This window comes from Mus pahari, chromosome 4 (genome assembly GCF_900095145.1).
Source record: "Mus pahari chromosome 4, PAHARI_EIJ_v1.1, whole genome shotgun sequence".
Taxonomy (NCBI): Eukaryota; Metazoa; Chordata; class Mammalia; order Rodentia; family Muridae; genus Mus; species Mus pahari.
In genome coordinates this window covers 62,805,796-62,819,654 of record NC_034593.1, presented here as the reverse complement: position 1 = coordinate 62,819,654, position 13,859 = coordinate 62,805,796, and positions in this window count along the sequence as shown.

Genomic DNA, 13,859 nt, shown 5'->3' with positions numbered 1-13,859 from the left:
AAAGCTAACACTATTAAAATACAACATGAGCAGAAAAATGAGCAGCAAAGGGCAAGGAAACAGGAATTTAATGGTCTTTTCAGGGAAAGTGGATTCGCAACCTTTTCAGGCATGAGTGATTCCCCTCTTCTACCCAGCTATTCTTTAAAATGAAGCCTTATTGTTTAAAAGCATTCAAACAGAATTGTGCCTTTAGCTTGTTCATCTTGTTGTAAGTCATTCATTTATTTTTATATTACTGCATACTTTTTTTGTCTTTTTTTGTCTACTGGTTTTTGTTTATTTGGTTGATTGATTGGTTAGTTGGGTTTTTGTTTTGTTTGTACTGTAGACAGAACCCAGGGTCATGCAGATGTTTTGTAAGTGCCCTATCAAAAACCAAAGAATCAAACAAACAACTGCATTATCAAGTTTATTTAAGGCATTTAGTCTTTGAGAGGAGTCTTCATCTGTAGACCAGCGTGCAAGGGAAGACACAATCTTTTCAGGATTCAGGATTATGCAGCATACATGAACTATTCCTCTTAATTTGATACTTGCTGCAATGTAAGGTATTTATCAGATTAAAATTTTGTGCAGTATTTCTCTTATTTCTTCACCTTTCTGCCTGTTTTTGTTTTTCATAGTATGCATGCTATCCTCTTGGCTTTAGCTCTCAACTTGATAGAACATAGAGCTATCTGTGAAGAGAACCTCAATGAAGGAATTACCTAGATCAGAACTGCCCAAGGACATCTCACCAGGAATTTGGCTTGGTTATTCATTTATCCAGAAGGCCTAGCCCACTAAGGGCAGGGTCATTCTCTAGGCAGGTGATTCTGAACTATAGCAAAATCTACTTATCATGGATCTGATAGCCAGGCAAGAAACGGCATCCTCGATAGCTCCTGTCACACTTACATAGCTCTGAAATGAGTTTCTTGGCTAAGGGTAATACTGTAATGATGTGTGTAATAGCAGGGAAGAATGCCTTCAAGTTTCTGACTTAATTTCCCTCAGTGATATCTTGGAGCCTGGAATTTTAAGGCAAATGGAATATTTCCTCACCTAAGTTGTTTTTAACCATAGAGTTTTACCATTCACCTAAGTTGTTTTTAATCAGAGAATTTGATCATAACAGAAATAATACCATAGACAATCCTTGAAAAAGACTACACACTTCCTGAATTATATAAAAAAAAACACAATACTTTACTTTAACCAATCATAATCAGTTTAATTAGTAGCTTAATACAAATCCCAGCCCACTCTCTAAATACATGGGACATACGAATACATTTAAATAGACACTTCTCTTTTAAATATGTGTTTAGTAGGATGGATATCTTTCTCAGGCAAGAATGCTGTATACACCATTGTCCACTGAGAAATAAAATTCAAGTTCAACCCATTTTATATTGTCTGTTCTATATAAAGTCATTCTCTGAGCAGCAAATACACACACACACACACACACACACACACACACACACACACACACCATATCTTCAGCTTGTAATAGGACATCCAGTGTGCTCGCAAGCAACGTAAGTTTGGTGAAGGGCCTATTAACCTACTGAAATGTATGCAGTATTTGCCTCCCTAAAAAGTACATCCTTTGGCCTAAAGCAACTGCTATGCATCCCCAGCACATCTGACATAGCTAGTTATCTGAAATTTCAACAGATGGCACAACTAAGGCATTGAATCCTGAGACTCTGTCAGCCAGTGTGTACCTATTGCTAGTCTATTAGTGGCAGGCACTGGCCCACGATCGTATGCTTTCCAAATGAGCTGTATGTGGGAGCCAGAGTGGCAGTGGTAAAGGCACAGACATGTCCACAGAAACTTTGAGAGGTGCTTCAGTGATCATAAGGGCCTCAGCTCTTCGGATTCAGTGATGACTATCAGCAAACGAACAAATGAAAATTGTTAGTATCATATTCAAAATCCCATAAGGAGATTTATGCAAACTTTATTTTTGTCTTTACTTTTTAAATAAATATGACCTTGATAAAGCTGAACACTGTCTATTTTAATATGTCTGTCTGTTGGGTTTAAATATGAAATGTTATTTTTAATTCATATTTTTTAAACATGATAATGGTACTCTTTGGGAGGAAGAAGAATTGTAGAGTGTGGTTCCTCTCTTCTTCCTTTTGCAACCCCTGATATCAAAGTCTACACACTTCTACTTACATAAACAAGAAAGAGTCTTGTCAGAACACCTTGCCTATCTGTTTTCTGGAACCCTCTAAACTTTGAGCCAAAATGATTCTCTCATCTCTTAATTTACTTCTGTCAGATACTCATCGTGTACACAAAAAAGGAGCCAGTACTCTGACTTAGTATGCTTATTGGTATGACCTAAAGTCATGATCAGATTCCTGTGTTTAAATCTGAGATTTTGATTTTTGCAAAGAATTAATAAACACTTAGGTGTAGAGTATACTCTAAGTTGGTGGCCTTGAGGTAAGGGTCAGTTGTGGTTCCCTTGTGCCTGTTAAATAAAGCTATAAAGTAGTGATGTCAGAAGATAGTGTGGGAGGAAAGACCACTGGATTCAGAAATAACCAGGCCATCCCTGCACATCTTAACTCACTGAGAAGAAAAGTAACACATTCTCAGAATTAAGGTTTCTATATCTACAATGCTCTCAGTTCTTTCTCTGCTTCTAATGTTTTGTTCCATTTTTACTTTCTTCAGTGACCTCAGTGAGTAAGGCTTTCCCTACAATGTAGATTATCACACATAATTATCCTCTAGTTATATGGCTATTTAAGCCCTAAGAATCCAAGAAATTCTGAACAGTAAGTTCTATTTTTACATTTCAGGAGAAAATACATGAAGTTTTGACTTTGAGCCCAATGACATCTTATGATCAATGAAGTGTTTGGAGTATCTTAATTATCATTTATCTCTTCAATATATTTTCAGCTCTTCAACATCTGGAGTACATGGTGAACAATGGCTTTTCCCATGATTCCCATGACTTGTATGAAAAAGTTAGTTTCATTTAATCACATCAATTATTTAAACTGGGGAACTATATGGATTTTATGTATTTGGAACATTGAAATAATACCTTAAATGATGAACTAATGTAGTTTACTAAGTTCCATGCTTAACAATGTATAGTTTATTTAAACATGCAAACCAAGTTATGATAATTTTATTCAAATAAACATCAGTGTGGCCAATCGGATAAAAATCCCGAGAGACTTTTATTATTATTTGAAAGGCTGCCATTCACTACAGAAGGCAAGTACTTGCTTAGAATCTAGATAACTTATAACTTAACTCCTTTCACTGACAAAGTAATTGAGGACCAGGTGGGTTACAGACTTCCCTGCAATCACCTAGAAAATTAGATAATGGGAGCGAAGCAGAGCCAGTACTGATAAAGCTGAGCAAACTGATGGAACTGCCACATAGCTTCGGGACTATATGGGGATTGAATATCTAGAAAACCCAGATGCTTTTGGCTTATTAGTGTACTATATATATATATATATATATATATATATATATATATATATATGTGTGTGTGTGTGTATGTGTGTGTGTGTGTATGTGTGTGTGTGTGTGTATGTATGTGTGTGTGTTTAATTATATATATATATAGTAATAAAGATTTCAATCCCAGGAAATATAATTTAAACATATTTCCATAGTTCAAAGCAAATGGCATATTTCAAATGTTTTTCATAATTTGAGATGTCTAAGTATGCCAATTTAAAGATAACTGTATCTGATGCAACTGTAGCTATATAACAGAAGTAATAAGACCTTTAAATGTAGAGAGTAACCATTTAAGAAAAGTTGGAACTACACACTTTATTTCAAAAACCCTAATGTTGTAGAGTATTCTTGAGACAGCATTGAGACCAATGTTCAGTCTCTATCAGATTAATCAGTCCAAAAGTCAGAAAGAGAGTGAGTGCAAAATGTGAAGTGGCCCCTGTTCCTAGAGACGACTGAGTGATCTGAGATTTTTAGAATATGCAGAACAATGGAAGGTGAAGAAAGCATGTAGTCCCAACAATTTCCTATTTTCAGTTCAGTTAGAAACTGACCTCATACACTAAAGGGAATTCTGAAAACATGGCTTCTACTGAGAGTCTTTAAAACATGAAATTTCAGGGGAGCAATATACATTCTGACACCATTTTATTCAAAGACTTAGTCTGTATGCTAGTTGTATTATAGAATCTACCAACCCTATTACTTCTCCGATTTATGCAGAGGTACAGGTCATGCACAAAGGCAGTATGCTATTCCAAGTAGCTCCTCAGATTAATTTAACAGCACGGTGATGGCTGTTTAAACCATTTAATGGCTATGTTGACCTTAAACTGTCTTAGAAATTAACTTTTAATAAAAGGCCATAATGTCAGTGAGTATCTTTAATGATAAAACTTAAACATTTTCTAAATGTATAAGAATGATTAGAAACCATTTTTTCATTCATAATGACAAAAAATAAAATAAAAAAGACAAGAATACTAATGATTAGTTTAAAAGATATGGAAGAGACTCACCTTCCACTACAATTACATTCTTCTTAATGTATAATTGGGCCAAATGATCATCTTGAGACATCCAGTTTGTCTTTGTGGATTCAATCAATAATGCAAATATCCTATCCAACTCTACAACTTTCATATACATATGTCGTCCAAGAGCCAACTCCAAAGTGTCTAGGAAATATGACTCAACACGAGTAATTTTGCAAGTGTTCTATTTTGTGCTGAATACTGGTCACTGACACTTGAAAAGCAATGAGATCTTGGTATTTTACAGCATGACCAGCAACCTCTAGTGTACCTTCCCTCTCTTAGTGCCTTGGTTATGTGAATTAGTGAGCTTTTCCCTTTCATGGCATCACATACCTTTCTGTATGTTTCCTACCTGATATCAAAGTTGTAATTTCATTCTATATAGTGCTTATGTGTCCAAGGAGGCTGGAGCAGTAACTCTTTAGGTTACATTACTGATTTCTGCATTTTCCTAACGCTGAGTTAGCATAGTAGCTAAAAGAGTAAACATTCAGTGACATTTTAAAAAATCAATAAATGGATATCGGAGTGTCTTATATATGTGACTTTTGCTTATCTACGATGTTTTCAGCTCTCCCTAGAGAGGTGTATGCTGGTGTTGTATTCATATTCTACATGGGAGAGATGGCCTAATTTCTCCTTCCTCTTGTCTCTTGCTAAATAGGCTTCCTCAATAAACAGTATTAAATGGATCCGATAAATAGCCTTTCTTTTTTCCAGAGATCATGAGGTCACACTTATAAATGATTTTCTTAATTATGTGTTTCTTTTATGTTCGAACCTACCTGGAATTAAATGGGAGCTCTGAGATACTCTTTCACACTTGGCTGTGATTAATGTGAAAAGTGTAAGAAACAGGCTGAGCAGGTACAGGGGCGAGCAGTTGCTAACACCCTACAGTTCTCTCTCCCATTCCTTTCTTTCCTTTAACCCCAATATTTTTACAAGGGAATATAGTAATATTAATTTATAATAATATAAATACTAAAGTTAATATGCAGGATCTTGAGATTTGCAATTAGTTCCAAGTGTTCTTACTTTGGATGGGGTATTCCTAAAAGATAAAATGACTAGACTTTTCCATTTCAACTATTTAATTGCCTGAGCCTTAACTTGCATATCATCAAATGTGCATCAATGTATTACTCTGATACTATATTACATTTGTATTTATACATTTAAACACTTATTTTTCTCATACTATATATGATTTTATAGTGAGTAGCTTCAAAAAAGTTTTAAGTTTTCAAAATATCTATATATTATATCAGATATTTTATTCCAAATGTAAAGTGCATTACTTCAGAAAATGTTCTCTCTGCATCTCTGCTTCCCAGAAAGCCAAGTAACAAAAATTGATATGAAATAATAACTCTGCGGCCTCCAAGAATTTGGAGCACAAAGAAGATAAGAATACTGTTAAAACTTGGGAGCAAATTATGAAGTAGACTATGTCAGTGGAATCTGAGTCAACACAACTTGTAGGGAACATCAAGGAAACCCTTGCACTTCATGAAGCACCATTTCGTCCTAGATTCTTTAACACTCAGAGTAAAAGAGGGGAACTAAAGTTCACACCATGATGCATGCCAAAAGAACTCCTTTATTTCTTTGTTTACTCTGTATGGTGGCCTTGGGGAGAAAAAGTTGAAAAAGTTAATAATATTGCCAGGAAATTCAGACCATGAGAAGCCTCTAGTTTTCATCCTGCTTCCCAGCAAGGGATGCATTTAGACATCTCAGGGAAGCATTCAGTGTTTCAACCCCAGGCAGAGCTTCTGGACAGCAAACAGAGAAGGAGCCGTAGCACAGCAGGGGTAGCTATTTCTTCCACTTGTTCAGACATGACAGTGTTTATTTTTAAAGCCATCGGACACTGTGACACTGCTTCTGGCACCTTAGGCAAATTCAAACTTCAGCGTCCCAGGTAATAGCCACGAGCCTTGTCCTAACTAATGAATAGGAAACTTCCTGAAAAAGGTCAAAAGAGTGTTTTTTTTAAAGTCTAATCATATCCCAAATAGAAAAAACACAAAATTATGAAAATATAAAACATAATGTTTTATATGACTTCTAGTAATTCTCACTATCCTATTCACCTTCATTTGTGAAGATTTTGGCACATAATATGTGTTTTCTACATAATAGGAAGACTATGTAATATAGCAGTGCTGGAAAATATCTTAAAAATAAACAGAGTATATTGTGGTCATATATGATATACACCCACAAATAGTATCAACACAGGTTCTGTAACATCTTTCAAGAGCAGAATTGGAAGATGTACATCTTATCAAACATTGGAATAGAACATTGGAATGTTCAAGGAGAGGTCATAGCATTTCCATCTCACACTACAATCAAAAGATGCCCTAGTAATGAGCAAAAATGCACTATGCTTTTACTTTTAACATTTTACTTTTCATATACCAGCTCTTGCTTCAAACAGCATAAGCCTCAAACCTATTAATTTTTATCGGCTTGGTATTTTCAGCTTTATTGATTCCATATCCACCCAAAATATCATTGGCCTTACATTTTTAAAATTTGCTCAACGCATAGAGTGGGAGAGATTACTCATAATTAATACATGTAGGGGTTGCGCAGAAGATCCAACTTCTGTTTATAGAACTTGTCACACAGATTGGAGCTGCCTGTAATTCCAGTTCCAGGGTAATCCAACACCTTTGGCCTCCAAGAGCACCTACCTGTACTCAGTTATACTCACTTATATGTCTTGCACACATCTGCAAGGTTGAAAATAACTTTATATTTCATTTATTTTAAACCTTCAAAGAGATTACCTATTCAGCAAGTATAGCTTATTTGTACAACATTTTAGCTGATGTTAATAAGACTTTAAGTTTCAGTTCACATATAAGCAAAACTTCACTCAATTATCAACAAAAAATTTTATTCATAGATTATCATGAATGCTTGATTCAATTGTTTTTCTTGGGGAAAAGTAGCAACGAATTATCTGAATTTTTAGCAGTTCTGCGTAATGATTTTCTGGCAAGCTTAGTCTGTCTTGGTCAGATACTTTTCTAGAAAACTCTTAAACTTTCAATTCTCATTCTTCTGCCAGATGTCTACATAATGAGAACAGGTCCAAATTTGTCCACAAGGTCAGCCAAAGCCACAAAGTAATATGGTAAGGCTAGTACATTTAATATGAACATGTACTCTGACACTAGGCTTAGAGATAAAGTGTTGCCCCTTCATCTTAAGTTGAAACTGGTTGGTGACTACTTAGAAAACTTAAATAACAAACATAAAAGTATGAAAATTTTGGACTAAGCCTTGAATAGCAGGCAACATGTAAGGAGACTGTAGCTTTTACATATGGTTAAGTCTCCTGGGCTTTCCTCATTCATATTAGCTGTTTGATTTACTTATTCGTGTCATGTTTAAGAAGTCACCATAGTGAGACCTTATGAGTGAAGCTTCTGATACTCCTATGATACATAACTTCCCATCAAAATATCTCTATTGCTATGGGTCTTACAAGCAACTAAAGGATGCTAAGAACAAGTGAAATGGTTTTGTCCAGAGAGAAATGCATCAACTAATGATCCAGTACAAAATAGCCAGCACTGAAGACATACACCTGAGTAACTTTATACAAAGATCATGAGAGGGTTTATGAGGAGGTTGAAGGGAGGAAATAGAGGGGAAATTATATTTTAATTCAGACATAAATGTATATGTCAAAAATAAAAGCATTTTTTAATAGGAACAAGTAAGTGTGTGATTAATACTCAAAAAAATGGAAAGAGGTCTTGAGAGCCTTTGTTCTGAATATGTAATATATTCATCAAATATATGCATACACATATATTTAAAAATAATTTATATACCTTAAAATGCAACCATTTACATTATGCACACATTAGCTTATTTACAAAGTTGAGCAGCAACCATCACTAATTGGGAAAATTTTCCACCACCCAAAATGAAAGACTGTGACCTCTGAAATGCAGAGATTCTGAATCATAAAGGAGGCATGGACAACATGGAAGAAATATAAGAACTACCCGAAAGATGAAAGGTGAGGGTATGCAACCTTTATGTTTTAACATTTAAAACCTGTGTTACAGAGAAAAACAGCTACTTCAGTTTCCACTATTGAGTCTTTGCAAAATGTGTAAATCTTAACTGATAGGTCTGATAAATGTGTACTGAAAGAAATTTCACAAAGAGATCTTAGACGATAACTCTAAATTAAGTATTTACCTTATAAATATCACAACCAGAGTTTGATTCCAGAAGCCATATAGAAAAAAAGCCAGGTCTGGTGGCTAGAAAGAGATAATGCCTCAGAAAAAGAGGTGGAGATAGACAACCTTCTGCTGTGCTCTTCCTTTGAGATACTCCCAGATTTCCCCAGTTGCCTATGCTTCTTTGTGTAGGGATGAAGTCTGTGGGCTTTGCCACACCCATTTTGGAATGCACATTAGTATGGGACTTGTTCAGTTCCCATTTTGGTAATTATGCTAGTAAGACTTGCCAAATGGTTAGTCCCGAAAATATATGTAAGTGGTATTATTCAGACTAAACATATTATATTTAGGCATATAATTTGTATACACACACACACACACATGCAGTAACCATTACTGAGAAAACATGCCATGAAACTGGAGGACAATAAAAAAGGATATGTGTGAGGGTTTGGAGATTTGAGAAAAAAAGCAAAGGAGAAAAGTTAAAGAGGAAAAAAAGAAAGGAGAAAGGAAGAAAGAGAGAAGAAGAGAAAGAAAGAAAGAAAGAAAGAAAGAAAGAAAGAAAGAAAGAAAGAAAGAAAGAAAGAAAGAAAGAAAGAAAGAAAGAAAAATTAGCAGGCTTGGGAAATGACATCTGCTTTGAGATATATGTGGACATATCTGCAAATTAATGTGTACAAAGAAAAGGTTCGAATTGTTTAGTGAACATCACAATATATCGAAATTATTTCCTTAATAAGTGTTTTAACTTACTATGCATAAACCAAATGTTACCAATCAGGTACATGAATGAAGACATAACAGTATATTTATTGTATATGTACATGTATTTTGTGTATATCCAAAAGTACACATGGAGTTGAGCCACATGAAATTGCTGGTTTCTGATTTCAGGAATGCCCAAATAAAGACAATTTATTATACCTGCATCAAAAATTGTCTAAGAATCTGACATATAACACCTGCTCTTGTCCAGTTGATAGTCTCAAATGGTCAGTAATAACAAAGATATGAGTGGATCACACAGTGCTCTGCAGTGCCAAGGCAGAGGACTTGAGTATGTGAGAGAGGTTACACTTGGTAGTAAGCAGCCAAAGACCAGGAAGGTCTTTATAGTCAGTGCTTTTGTCGTTAATCTGGTCTCTATATTTTACAATTAATTTGTAAAGGGAACATTATTAGAACATGAAAACATTTACTTATAAAGTGATACCTAATACAGGTTTTAGAGAATAATTTTTTCCATTACCTAGTTATTTCCATACTGCATATCACCAAGTCTAATAAAAAGCCTTCGTGTGCAGTCTTGTACTACTACAGGTAAGGGGAGGACCATCATGCTTCAACCACTTTTTATACTACTGTATATTGCACTTCAATAAGCTTGATTTGGCCTGATTAAAATAATTGAGAAGCAAAAAATAGCCTCATGTCTTAATTACTTCTAAAATCTTCAGTTTTTCTTTTTGCGGGTATATTACTATTAAAATCTCGGCCTAGAGATGAGTATGGTGACATATATCTTTAATCTGAGTACTTGGAAGGCATAAGCAAAGGACTTCAGAAGTTCAAGTGTAGTGTGATATGTATAATGAAACCACACCTAGATATGTATAGACAGACAGACAGACAGACAGACAGACAGACTGACTGACAGACAGACTGATTTACTGACTGACTATATTCTGGAAGCATAAATAGAAGGACCTGAGATGATCTTGTGTTTGTCTGTGGGGAAAGCAATGCTAAAATTCTTGTTCTTTTATTTACATGACAGTTATGAAGAGTTAGGCATTTAAAAACACAAAACAAAAATAGAAACAAAAACAAATAAAAACAAACAAAATAAAACAAAACAACAACAACAACAAATGTGGCCCCAAGTAGTATACATATCTTTCCTCACTACTAACCACCATTTACAGATATTGGGTAGTGGGTCACTACCAGCCATGTGGCTTCTCTCTGTCCTTTGGAAACTCTTCCCCAAACGAATTTTATATATATATATATATATACCTACTTGCTCATCTAACAAAATCCTGAATAATTGCTGTTATATTTAATATTCCAGGCTGGTGAACTGTGTTGTTCACTGAAGACACAGAAGCATGTTAATAAAGTTGATGAAACATTACAGTATAGAGAATACCAATGCCTTACAGAGCAGTATTTTAAGCTATTCTGTGCTTGTGTCTCTTGATTTTCTTTCTGAACTATACCTCTTTCATTTGGTATTATGTCTTTCATTTCTGCTGTCCTAAAATGGTTAACCAGTGATAGTAATATCATAATACAAAGATGATCTTCTGATATATACCTATTCTTAATACAAGGAATTCCAGATATCCTAGGTTGCTGATGCTTGACAATTGCTGTCTGGAAAATAACCCAAGATGCAAACAAAATATTCTCATATATTGTTAATATGCTCATCCAAATGAAGGTGACCTTTTCTTCCACAGATGATTTTCTTGGCTGATATGTCAAATCTTCTAATTATGTTATCTCTACCATATGGCTAGAGTCTGCATTCAAAAATAATGTGAGTAAAGTCACAAAAATGAAAACTTCTGACATCTCTGAGACCCTGGTACTAATTTATGAGGTATTTCTCTTTTTGTTTTTAGCTACTACATTATTAATCCAACTTCATGAATCTAAACACTTCCTTTCTGTACAAATGTTTATCTTTGAGTTCATAATAAAAATTGCAACATTTAAGAACTAGTCATTTGTAAGGATCTATAAAAGCCATTTGGCATCTACTCCATGGGGTTCTATATCTTTAATGAAAGCACAGTGGCTGTCCCTATACCTCCTATGCTGGTTCTTACAGTATCCATAGAAACCACTATTGGAAAACAGTAAAGATTCTAATGCAGTCAGTCAAGGCATAAGACCTGAATTGTTACACTAGGAAACAGATGACTTCAGAAAGCATGAAGGAGTGGGATGACATAAGTGAGCTTGACACAAGATTAAAAAGTATGAGAAACTTCACTTTAATTCAAGTATGAAATCAATTAAAATCAGTAACAAACTAAGCAATATTTATGAGACTTTAGACTACAGACTCCCCCAGTGAATTTTTGATGTCTTAGAAATACAGAATAACAAAATAATACTTTTGTTAATAGGTACCACTATTGTTTAATAAAGGTGCTATTTCTTTAAAATGAAGCATTCTTCTGAAATATCAGGACTCAAATTTTGGCAAGAAACTTGGTTTTATTAGTATCACTACATCAAGCCAAATGATTTAGCCCCAGTGCCAAGATATTTTCAAGCCTTAGGGATACATAATAAACTTCTACTAAAATGAAACTGAGTTTCATATACTAAAATTAATACTTCTAATATATAGAAATAAGCATGCTTATTACTGATATTTCCCAAATGCTTTGAACAATGCAGATTTTTTAAGTATTAAATTATCTTGAATATATTAGCCATTGTACAGCTGTGTTGACATTCATAGAAGTGAATATTGGGGCTGGAAAGATGGCCGTGCAGTTAAGTGCACTTGTTCTGGCAGAGGACAGCTTTCAAGTACCAGGACTGAATCTTAAGCTATATTCAGTGATACAAAAGGTAAACTCAGCCTAATTACATAATGAACTTCAGCCAAGCTAGGCTACATAGTATGACCCTATCAATATTTATTTCTGAAACAACAGAACAATGGCAACCTTTCTTGATTGATATAGTAGTTAGTTTTTGTCAACTTCACACAAACTGGAGTCATGATTGAGGAATTGTCTCCATCAAATTGACCTATGGGATGTCTTTCTATGAAGTACTCTTATTTTATTATTCACTTCACATCCTCCTCACTGCCTCTGCCCTGTATATGCCTCTCACAATTCTTCCTCCTATCTCCCCTCCCCTTCTTCCCTGGGTATCCACACACCTTGGTACATCATGTCTCTGTGGGGAGAGGTGCATCCTCTCACACTGAAGCCAGACAGGGCAGCCCAGCTAGAAGAAATATCCCATGGATAATGGAAATCTGTGGGGAAGTAGGGGAGTGGGCATAATCTTCAGAATGTGACAAAGACTTAGTATAAGGGATGCTCCAAGAATCAGTTGGTATGACTTAGCTGTGACTCATAGCATTAAGGATATGGATCTTGAAGATGGAACCTCCTGTAGCAAGGCAGGAACCCTAGCCAAGTGGTAGAAACACCATCACCAAAAACCAATTATTTTGACCTAAAATTTATCCTTTCTACAAGAAATGTTTGGATGGGGGATGGAGAAGAGACTGATGATCAACCAGTATCTGGCCCAATTTGAGGCTCATCCCTGAGACTCTGTTATGTTTGCAGACAGAAGTCTAGCAGGGTTGTCCTCCAAGAAGCGCTTCCCAGCAAATGACTCAGATTCAGACACCACAGAGAAACAATGGATGGAGCTTGGGGACTCTTATGGAAGAGTTGGGGGAAGGATTTCAGGGTCCAAAAGGGATAGGAACTCTACAAGAAGACCAACATAATCAACTAACCTGGACTCTTGAGGCTCTCAGAGACTGAACAGGCAGCCAAAAATATATATACAGGCTGGACTTAAGTCCGTTTGCTCACATGAAGCAGACGTGTAGGTTGGTCTTATGTGGGTCCTGTACTACTAGAGCAGGGTCTATCCCAAAAGCTGTCACCTGTCTGAGGCACTCTCTTACTTAACGATTAATGTGGGAGAGACCAGATCAGTGTAGTAGTACAATGCTGGTCAGGTACTCCTTGGTTGAATAAGAAAACAAGTAAGACATAAGCAGCTTTTCTTCAGGGTTCCAGCTTCAGTTCCTGCCTTCAGTTCCTAGCTGGAGTTTCTACCTTGACTTCTGTCAGTGATGGGTTGTAAGTTATGAGACAAACAAGCCTCGGTTTTACAAGTTGATTTGGTCATTGTGTTATCACTGCAGCAGAAAGCAACCTGGGGCAACTGCCTACAGCTCTTTAGCCATCTCTACACAGTGTCACGTAGTCGTGTAGTTAGCACGTTGAACAGCCGATTCTCCAAAGCTGTATTTTTCTAGATTCACTGCTGGCATTGATGTAATACTGTAATTCCCTTGCCAAAGTCTTCTCGATTT